Raw genomic sequence first — 12,071 nt, forward strand, 5'->3', positions numbered from 1 at the left:
TACCAAGGACCTATGAAGAAAGACACTATCTGCATCTGGAGAAAGAACTGATAAAAGTATGCATATAATGATTTTACATATATGTATATATATACACACACAATATTTAGGTGTGTATATATGTACACATATAGACACAGGTAGGTGTGCATATGTGTGTGTGCGCACATATATATATATACATATATATATATATATATACACATACATACATACACACACCCTCACCTATTTGTGCTATTTGTGTCTAATCATAGCCATCTCTAGTGTGGGGGGGTAGGGAGGGAAAAAGGGGGGAAAAGTTACATGATAACTTTATTATATATTTAAAAGGAATAGCAAGTTATATATAATAGATTTGCAGTTCCACACGCAATCATCTTTTTTTATTTTACTATGCTATGGAAATGTTTGTTTTATTTCATAAATTTAAGAAAAATTTTTAAAAAGAAAAAGACTAGTCTAACACTCTTATTTTTCAGATAAAGAAATAGAAGCTCAAAGAGTTTAACTAACTTGCCTAAGGTGAAGAGTTAGAATATTCCCTGCCATTTGTGATGATGCCACAGAGAGTAACCACACCTTTGAGCAGTGTCCCTTGGTGTCAGAGACATTGGACTGGGTGGGCCTTTGGTACAGCATTTCTTATCACAGAGATTCTTGTGTTGATGTGAAGAGAATCCAGTAGGCATCCAGGTGGGTCTTGAACCTGAATATCCCTGGGAAGATTAGGTTCTCTATTTTAGGTTTTCTCCATATTTTAAAGATATTTTAGAGATACTAAGTGGCAGATGAAGAAAAACCCTTGCAAAGGGCTCTGCTGTCTTGGGAGATCTAGAAGATTTTACATATGCAGAGATATAACTAACTGAGCAGGTACATTTGAGAATCTGGGAAACTCCTGGTCCAGCTCTCTGCTTTCCTCCAAACACCAGGAGTGTGGAGATGGACACACAGAAGAGTGTGCTATGGTTACTTCTGGATATAAGCTGATTGATGCATCTCATTGAAATGCAGACACCAAATGTGAACTGCATCTGAGTCTGTGTTCATTTCTCTGGATTTTATTCCTCAAGACAGAATAATCAGAAGCCCTCTGACCTAGAGCAGACTAGACTTTCTTATTTTCCTATATTTTTCCCCTGGAAATTAATCATTCTGTGAATCAATAATAATGCCCCAAAACATTTATCTAAATGAGAACAGAAAAAGAAAACTATTATTACAACGAAAGAAGCAGGTAGGGGGTGCCACAGTACATAGAGCACTGGGCCTGAAGTCAGGAAGACCTGAGCTGTGTGACCCTGGCCAAGTCACTTAACCCTGTTTACCTTAATCCACTGAAGAAGGAAATGGCAAGAAAATCCTATAGACAGTATGGTTGAACTCCACGGTGTCATGAAAAGTCAGACACAACTGAACAGTAACAACTACACTGAAAACTTTCTGTTTCCCCCTCAATCTGTTCAGTTATTTCAGTCATGTCCAACTCTTTGCAAGCCCATTTGGAATTTTCTTGGCAAAAATACTGGAGTGGTTTGCCATTTCCTTCTCCAGCTCATTTTACAGGTGAGGAAACTGAGACAAGCAGAGTTAAGTGACTTGCCCAAGGTCACACAGCTAGTAAATGTCTGAATATAGGAAAATGAATCTTCCTGACCCCAGGCCTAGTGGTCTGTGTGCTATGGCACCACTTAGCCACCCAGCAGACCATGCCCCCTCAATCATGGACTTCTAAAAATTACACCCAGGTATAAGGCAAACTTTAGGTCAGGATCTATTCAAAACTATAGCTTCAAACCCTTTGCCTAAGGCTTCTTCTTTTTATCAGACCAAATCAGAGGTGTAATTAATTCAAAACTAAAGTCCTTTTCAATTCTAGATATCCATTTTCCATCTGCAGTTCTACTTGCCAAGGAACATGATGCACTTATGACATTATACTTACCCCCTTTTTCCTTTCCCCTCCCCCCAACTTTCTAGCCTCCTTTTGTGTCTTGTTTTTCCCCATTAGACTGCAAACTCCCTGAAGACAGTGATTGTTTTTCTTTTTCTTATTTTTATATCAGTATTTGATTCAGTGCCTGGCACACAGTAGTTGCTTCATAAATGTTTATGAATTGAATTGATAATAGATCTATGATCTTATGATAGGATCCTATATTAAGAGTAGCTAGGTGGCTCAGTATATGTAGTGCTGAGCCTGAAGTCACAAAAACCTAAGTTCAAATCCAGCCTCAGATACTCACTAGCTATGTGACCCTGGGTAAGTCACTTAACCTCTGGAGAAAATGGCAAACCACTATAGTATCTTTGCCCAGAAAACCCCAGAGGTGGGTCATAAAGAGTTGGACTTGACTGAATGACTAAACAGCAATGTTAATTTAAAGATATTTAAATAGGACCTCAAAGTTATAAGGAACCTTACATGTCATCTAGTACAACTCTCTCATTTTGGAAATGGAAATAGAAAACCTGAGGCACAGGGAGATTAAGTAATTTACCAGTGTTCCACAGGCATTAAAGATCAGAGGTAGGATTTGAACCTAGGTCTTCTGACTCCACATTAAGTGTTCTTTAAACAGACCAGCAAGTTACCTACAAAGAAAATGTCTTCTTACACACAAGGGTATGTTTTCCCATAGATTCCCATACCTCCAGTGGGAAGGAGAACATGGGGAGCCCAAATAACTCACTCCATATATCTAAGATGGGACTCTTCCCTACTTCTGAAGCTGCCATTGGTTATTTTTCTTCAGAGCTAGTGACTTCCTCTGCTTGTCTAACAATGTCATTGATTGTGCGATTTTTATCCCAATGCTAGTATTTGCTAGTTTTTTTTGCTCAATTTCAGTTTCTATGTGGTTTCTTTCTGGTTTCTCCACAGCTGAATGCTAATCACTTTTTATGAGACTAACCTATAGTATCAGAGCTATTACAGTTCTTTTATGAGTCAGACCCACAAACTACCTAGTCTCTCCAAGAACACTCAGATCTGTCTTCTGAATTGTTCTGCTTTACCTTACACTTCTTCGAATACCCTTTGATATTTGGATTGGGATAATTTTTAATTACTATCCCATCCTTGGCAGTTAACACTAGGGTCATGTAAATTTAAATGGAAATAAAAAAGGGATAACAGTGCCCCTCTGCTTCCGGTCCAGTTCCCAAAATGAGAAGATTCCCCTGTGGAGAAGTAGTTGACTATCCTTGCTATCACCACTCAGTCACTGACTAAATGCCATCTATGGACAGATAAGCCCAAGAGTCTTAGGAAAGCAACACCCCTCCCCCATATTATTGACCTTGTTACCTGACTGGTCTTTGTAGCCATCTTCTAGAGAAGTGACTTCTGAGGCTGAAACCCAACAAATTCTTCTTCAGATACGATAGCTACTGAAGACCCACAAAAGAAAGTTCTTACTACCAACTAGTACTGTCAAATGGTTTAGCATTAGAAATGAATATGTTTTTCTCCATAGAAACAACATTAAAGAAATTGCATTACCATTTGCTTTGCTGCTGCACCCTAAAGACCCAAGCCCTGTGATAAAATAAGATGTCTTCATCTTATTTTTGTCTTTCTGCTCTTAGCACCTACACCAGGGTCTTGTATATGAAACCAGGATTACTCTTATACTCCTATCTGATAAACTATCAGCCTCTATGCCTTAGGCTAGTCCTCCTGATGAGATTTCTGCAGTTGGGTGTATCCAACAAACTCTGAGCAGCCCAAGAGATAAAAATAGCTGAAGTGATTAGATAGAAATGACACAAGATGTGGACCAGTATCAATCCTCAGTAAAAGGTCAAAGGGTATAAACAGGCAATTTTAAATGAAATCCAAGCTATCAGCAATTATATAAAATGCCTTAAACCACTTATAATTAGGGAAAAGCAATTAAAGCAACTTAGAAGTATTACCTCACCAAAATGGCAAAGGAAAATGACAAATGTTGGAGGGGCTGTGAAAAAACAGATCAACAATGTTTTGTTAGTGGAGCTGTGAAATGGTCCAACTATTCTGGTAAACAATTTGGAATTATGCTCAGAAACTTCCCAAATTGTGCATACTCTTTAGCCCAGCTATACCACAACAAGGCCCACACCCCAAAGAAATGGATTTGTAAATATTGACACTTTCTGAGCATAGTTCCAAATTGTTTTCCAGAAATTCTTTTCATGGCAGCTAAAAATTAAGAACTAAGGATGTGTCCCTCTACTGGGGAATGGCTAAACAAATTGTGGTATATAAATGTAATGGTATATTATTGTGCCATAGGAAAATATAAAATGAAAAGGAGCAGAACTAGGAGGACTTTTTTTTTTTTACTAGTATAACACTTCAGAGAAAAATAACTTGAAAGACTTTAGAAATCTGGTCAACACAATGCAATCCATGAGTTTAAGAGAATGAAGATGAAACATGACATTCACTTCCTGACACAGAGATGAAGAATTTGAAACGCAGAAAGATACATATATTTTTAGATATGGCTATTGAGACTATTTGTTTTGTTAAATTATGTAGCTATGAATTGAATTTTTTTTCCCTCTTTTTTTGTCTTTTTAACTTGGTCAACTGGGGAGGCAGCAGTTTGAGGGATAGAAAGATTAAAAAAATACTTATTATTTGAAAGAATTAAAAATAATAAACAATTTTTAAAAATGTAAGTAAGTGTGCACAGTGATTCAAAGACAGAGGGTATAATAATGGCCTTATCCTTCTATATATATATGTATATATTTTTTTTTGATGAATGATTAGTTCATAATTTTTCATGTTCTAGTTTATATTAAAATTCTCTGTATACTATACTATACTATATTATACTATACTATGCTAAAGTACTAGTCACATCAATTACCAAATCAATCAACAATCATTTTTAAGCACCAATTATGTGCCAAGCACTGCAGTTACAAAGACAAAAAAGAAACCATCTCTGCCCTCAAGAAGCTTATGTTTTACTGGGAAAGATGATATATAATTCATAAATATATATAAAGTGTGTAACATGTCATATCACTAGACTGGTTATGAGGGCTGGGACCATAATTTTTTTTCATTTTTCAAATGCTTTATTAACTTCTGGTTTACTTCATTCATTTCCACCAGAGTTTGGGTTACAAATTTTCTCCCCGTTTTTCCCCTACTCACCTCCCCAAAATAGTGGTCCCCCAGGATATCCCCTCCTCTTATTTCCCAATTACATGTAAAATAGTATTAATAATAGTATATATATGTATAAACATTTGGTTTTAAAACTTTGAATTCCAGATTGATTCCCTTCCTCCCTTGTCACCTACCCTTACTGGGAAGATAAGCAATTCAATATAGGTTGTACATGTGTAGCTAATGCAAAACATTTCCATGGTGAGTATATTGTAGAAGACTGATTATATTTCCCTCCCTCCTATCCCATCTCCCACTTGATCTATTCTCTACTTTGGTCCTATCCCTTTTCAAAAGTGTGTGCTTCCAACTTCCCTCCCCCCCAGCCTGCCCTCCCTTCCATCATCCCCCCTCTCATCCCCTTTCCCCCTACTCTCCTGTAGGGTGAGATACCCTATTTAGTGTGTATGTCATTCCCTCACTGAGTCAAATTCAATGAGTATAAGGTTGACCCTTTCCCTTATGCCTTCCTGTTCTTCCTCTCCATTATACCCATTTTCCCTTGCCTCTTCTATATGAGATAGTTTGCCCCATTCTGTCTCTCCCCATCCCCTCTCATTATATTCCTCTCTTACCTCTTAATTTCACCTTTTAAGTATCATCTCTTCCTGTTAAATTGGTCCTGTGCCCTCTATGTATACCTGTAAACATATATATACATATTCACATTTGTATTCATATGCCTATATACCCTCCGATAAAGACTATATGTATATATATATATATATATTCATTTATTTATTTATTCCCTTCAACTATATTCATACTGAGAAAAGTTTCATCAGTTACAATTATCGTTTTTCCGTGTAGGAATGTAAATAGTTCAACTTTGATAAGTTCCTTATGATTTCTTTTCCCTCTTTACCTTCTCATGCTTCTCTTGCTTTTCTTGTATCTGAATGTCAAATTTTCTATTCAACTCTGGTTTTTTCTTCAAGAATGCTTGAAAGCCCTCTGTTCCACTGAATGACCGTATTTTACCCTGAAACATGATACTCAGTTTTGCTGGGTAGGTGATTCTTGGTTTTAATCCCAGCTCCTTTGACCTTCGGAATATCATATTCCAAGCCCTTTGATCCCTTAGTGTAGAAGCTGCCAGATCCTGGGTTATCCTGATTGTGTTTCCACAATATTAAAATTGTTTCTTCCTGGCTGCTTGTAATATTCTCTCCTTGATCTGCGAATTCTGGAATGTGGCTATAATATTTCTAGGAGTTTTCTTTTTGGGATCTTTTTCAGGAGGTGATTGGTGGATTCTTTCAACCTCTATTTTGCCTTCTGTTTCTAAAACATCAGGGCAGTTTTCCTTGAGAATGTCTTGGAAGATGATTTCTAGGTTCTTTCTTTGATCATGGCTTTCAGGCAGTCCAATAATTTTTAAATTACCTTTCCTGGATCTGTTTTCCAGGTCAGTGGTTTTTCCCATGAGATATTTCACATTGCCTTCTATTCTTTCATTTGTTTGGATCTGTTTAACAGCATCTTGATTTTTCATAAAGTCACTAGCTTCCCTTTGCTCCATTCTAAATCTGAAGGAATGATTCTCCTTGGTGAGCTTTTGAGATTCTTTTTCCATCTGGCAAATTTGACTTTTTAAGGCATTATTCTCCTCATTGCCCTTTTGAGCCTCTTTTGCCAATGGAGTTAGTCTGTTTTTTAAGGTGTTATTTTCCTCAGTCAGGCTGTTGACTCTCATTTCATAATTTTCTTGCATCGTTCTCATTTCTCTTCCCAATTTTTCCTCCACTTCTCTTATCTTCTTCTTAAGGTCTTTTATGGCCTGTAACCAGCTCGTATTTTCCTTTGAAGCTTTTGGTGCAGGAGTTCTGACTTCACTGTCTTCTTCCTGTTCCATGCTCTGATCCTTTTTATCCCCAAAATAGGAGTCTAATGTTGGATTCTTCTGTTTGTTTTGCTTCCTTTGCCTGGTTATGTCGCCCCTCAGTCACTTGACCCCTGGGCTTTTTGCCACAGTAGGACTCTGCCACCAGACAGGGGAGCTTCTGTTCCAAACACTGGGGTTTTCTCAGCTGCTGGAGGTATTAGATGGGTGCCCTCTCTGAAGCCTCCACATGCTCTGGCAAGCTGGACACACACCCCAAGACCTCCACCCTAGACTACAATCCAGATCCGAGCAGTCTAAAGCAAGAGCAATTACCCCTCAGACTGGTTGCTTGGTCCCCCTACAGTCTGCAGTCCAGGAGCTGAAGCTGCAATGTGGCCCCAGCTGGGCATCTCAGCAACTTCTCGCCCTGGGGGCAAAAGCCAATGCTGTCCCAACTACTTGTCCCAAAGTCCATACTGCACTGACCTCTCACTTTGTCCTTTGCATAAATGTTTTGATAATTCTGGAAACGGCCACAGCCGCTGGTGATCTGGAATCCCTCCAGCCTGTGGCTGGTCAGGCTGCCCTGGGGCTAAAACTTCTGTGTGGGGCTGGAGCCCAGCTCCCAGAGCACTGTGCTGGCCAATTCCTGCCGGCCTGCCAGGCTGTCCTCAGCAGGAGGTTAGCTTCTCTGTGTCATTTTGTGGGTTCTGCAGCCCCAAAGTTTGTTTAGAGTCCCCTTTTACATGGATTGGGGAAGGTGGAAGCTAGAGCCATGAGGAAGTCCTGTTTCTACTCTGCCATCCTGACTCTGCCCCCCCCCCCCATAATTTTCAAGTCTTTATCTCTCCCTGCTCCTTCCCCATTCTCCTCTCTGCATTTAACTTAGCTTTCCTCTTATAACACGAATTTAAGAAATTTCTGTTGCACTATGTTTTTCATATTTTGGAATTTTAAAGAAAGCCCTTTGTAAACTTAGAAGCTACTACTATTGGGCTGAGCTTGATAACAGGCAGGCAGCAGGCAACAAGCATTTATTAAGGATCTGCAGTGTGCCAGGCACTGTATAAATGCTTATACAGTGAAAAGAGCCCTATACCAAAAGTAAAAAAAACTTGAGAGTCCTGGGTTCCATTCCTAGCATGGCTATTTCTAAATGCTGTGACTTGAGAGTCATTTATTCCTTCTGGGTCTCTGTTTCCTCATGTACTCCAGCTAGGTAATCTCGAAGATCCCTTCCAAGTCTAATAATACTCTGTTTCCCCAGTATTTTGCGGAGCTACAGAAATACTTCCACCTTAGGTTATAATAAGGATATAATAAGGATCTAGAGCATTTGTCTATTTCCATTTGAATTCAAAATCAGTCAATTAATCAACAAACATTTATTAAATGCCTAACAGTTGGGAATACAAAGACAAAAATGAAAGTTTGCCCTCAGGGAGCTTACAATCTATTGTGGGAAATAATATGTACATCTAATTGTCCATAGCATATATACAAATTAAAAACAAGTTTATTTTGGGGGAGGGGGAGGCACTAGCCTCTGCAGAGATCAGGAAGGGCCTTACATAGGAGATGGCCCCTGAGCCAAGCTTTGAAGGAAACTAGAATTCCTAAGAAGAGGAGCTGATAAATGCAGACAGAGGTGAAGGAGTGGTACTGAGAAAGCACCCTGAGATCACTTCAAATTTTTGTTGCTGTGAATTTCAAAGAAAGAAAAGAGGAACTTTATGATTCTTAACTTGTCCTGTTGGAAAGTCTCTGGTAATGGATAGCTCTGCTCTCAGCATCACTGATCACAGGCTGTCTTAGGGGGAAGGTTTTATTCAGGCTGCACACGGTGGGCTTCTGCTTAACTTGCAAAGCTGCAGCAATCCATGGTGAGGGCCATTAGGTAGGGACCCTTGTGGTTAACCTCTAACTCAATCTGGTTTCCATTCTGCTTGACTAACCCTAGGACTCCAGTGCTCATGAAACCGTAAACAATCCCTAGAACTGGTTTCAATGTCACTAAGTCTAGGGTACAGGGGGAAAGAGTACTTGATGCAGAAATTAATGGGAGGTGGACAAGGTGGGCAGTGAAAGAACATTTTTCAGGATCCTGGTTGGTTAGAAGGTACTGAGGAGTAGCAAATGAAAAATGTAACGTCCACTGTGAAGTCAAGATATATTTGGTGGAAAGAGAAAGCACCAACCCATATTTTAATAGACATTTGGGAAAAGCATTCTTGGGATTCAGATTGGAGAAGTGGGGAGGCTTCTGGCTGCTGTGGCTGCTGAAACGTGAAGGAGTCCACTTGTTAGAAGAAAAAGCAGCTGCCCAACAGAGGCTTCCATTGTAATGAGCTCTAACAAAAGCAGGGGAGATTTTTCTCTTTTCCCTCTCTCCTTCGCATGGGATTGAGAGTTAAAATGGACTTTGGAGACTCTCTAGTACAACCTCTTCGTTTTGACAGAGCAAGACAATAAGGCCCAGAAAGAATTAGTGAATTTCTAAGGTCACACAGTTAGGAAGCCAGTGAGCCAAGGTTCCAACCTAGTTCCTCTGACTCCAAATCTCGTGGTTTTCTTTGAAATGTGCCTGTGATCAGAGTGTATTTTATTTTATTTGTGGCTGAAATGAGCAGGTCTCAAGCAGGTCCCTTACCAGTCCTCATTAAAGCTTTTCTGCATCACACAGCTGTGACCTTTAGCACTTTTCTGCATTTCTAGTCCCAAGTCCATCTGGAGTAGAAACGGCTAATCAGACAATCATTTCTCCAACAGGGTCAACTGGGAGCTTAGTTAAGTTGAGCCAATTTATTTTCATTTGAAGATGACCCAGGTTTTTAGAGGTGAGGGGATGGTGCACTTATCAGCTGGTTCCTTGAGTCCAGTTGGTGGGTGTACTAAAAGATTTTTTAAAATAAACAAAAGTAAAAACATGACTCTAGAGAAATTTCTGGGCCAAAAGATCAGCTCATCTCAATCCAGAAAGAAATGAATTATTCTGAGGGGAAGGAAAGGGGGAATATCTCTACCAAGAGCAGAATGTGAAATTTCTGGTTGTCTCCAGCAATGAAATCTCTGAAAAGGTAAATTGGGACTTTCCTTAAAACAAGTCAGTTCCAAATTTGGACTGCATGGAAGATGCTGGCCTGTATTTTAGCCAGCAGCAGCCTGAAAGCTTGACAGCTGGTAATGAGTGGGAGGTTAGGGAGGGGTGTCTAATTCCAGCTGGAGGAAACAGGCAGAAAGTGAGGAAGAGGCCTGGCTGAGGTTATAGAGTCAAGGTTATGGAATGCATAAGTCCTGCTCCTGACTCAATAGCACAGATGGAGTCCTGGGTAATGGGATAACAGATGTGTTGCTTTGTTTACAAGGGAAGAAGACTGTTCTGAGACACTCAAGAATCAAGGTAGTTTTATAGCAGGAGTGATGAGGTACGGGCTCTGGGAGCCCCCTTGAGTTCTCCTTGAGTCCTCCAGGTAAGGGCTCTGGGAACCTCCCTTGGACTCTTGATTAAATTGTCTCATTTGATGAGGCATTTGCATGAGGCAATAAGCCTTAAATTGTGGCTAGTTACTAACTGCTAACTACTAGCCTAGTTACTAGCCTAGGCCTCCATTGTTCATCTACTTCCCATCCTTAGGCCTATCAAAATATCAATACACCTTTGGACTGGCCTAGCCCACCATTGTCTGTAGCCTCCAGCTACTTCCCACCCTTAATCACTCATTGACCTCATTAACTCCTCCTGAAGACCCTCCCCAAACTCCTCTTCTAGACCACCCCTAGATTCCTCCCACAACCTTCTGTATATAAGACCCCATTTGACACCATGTGGTGTGAGAGCACCATAGAATGCCATAGAAGAGTGAGAACACTATAGAATGCCATAAATAGTGAGAGCACCATGGAATGACCTAGCACAGACTTACTCTGTGTCTAATGCAAGTGAACTTTTAACAAATTTTACTTTTCTTTGGCTGAGAAGACTCCAGTCGAATTCATTCAGCAGGATCTGGAGTGTTGGTATTTTGGGGTCTCCAGAGCAACCCTAATCCTCTTAGTGGGTATCTTCTTCAGGAGTCAATGAGTAATGAACAACCTAATTATAATCAGAAATACCTACAAGTGGAGAGTTGGTCCTTCAACTCTCTCTCTCTCCCTCCCCTCCACATGCACGTGTGTGTATATACACACATATATAATATATAGTATATTATATCTATATTATATATACATATACACAATACAGTATATTGTATCATATCATATTATTATATTATATTATATTTTCACCACATACTATTTGTAATGCCCCTATGCTAGGCATCAAAGAAGATACTTACTTTACTTTAATGGAGTTAGGATGTCATGGTCATAGCCATTCCCTCCACCATTTCAGATGCTTCCAAGCCTCATCCTGTGTGATTGTTGTTTGTCTTCTATAAAACTTTTATAGGGAATCTAACTTGTGTGGTGAGGCCTTCTTGTGCAACATTCAGTCAAAGAGCATTTATTAAATGCCTACTATGTGCCAGATCTATGGAAAGTTCTAGAAATACAAAGAAAAGCAGAGAACAATCCCAACTCTTGTCTCCTGTCCTGAAGATTTCAAAGTACTCCATGACTGGACCACCTCCTCAGATAAGATACAGCTCTCACTCCCAAAGAGCTCCCAATCTTCTTCCTTTGTATGTTGAAATGTTTGTGTTTGTTGATGATTGCTAAAGTTTACAATAAGAAATAAAATTTAAGAAAGTAATCAGATATATACATGTAATGGTAATGGAATTTAAAAATTCCCTTGTATTGGCTTGGTTTTTTGGGTTGTGTTAAAACCCAGAGCTTGTGAATCCCACTTGTGGGATAGACTTGTTGATGTGAAGAGAGGAGGCTGAACTGGGAGGAGCTGGTGCTGTGGATAGAGAGGCCCAAGCAGAGAGAGGCCAGAAGAACTTTTGGGAGAAGCATCATGGAGGCAGAGAGAGAGAGAGAATTATCAGGCCAGAGTTGCTAAAAGAGAGAGAGAGACAGAGAGAGAGAGAGAGAGAGAGAGAGAGAGAGAGAGAGAGAGAGAGA

This window comes from Petaurus breviceps, unplaced genomic scaffold (genome assembly GCF_028583685.1).
Source record: "Petaurus breviceps papuanus isolate PSGF00001 unplaced genomic scaffold, PetGlider_PUasm1.0 90823, whole genome shotgun sequence".
In the NCBI taxonomy this organism is placed as follows: Eukaryota; Metazoa; Chordata; class Mammalia; order Diprotodontia; family Petauridae; genus Petaurus; species Petaurus breviceps.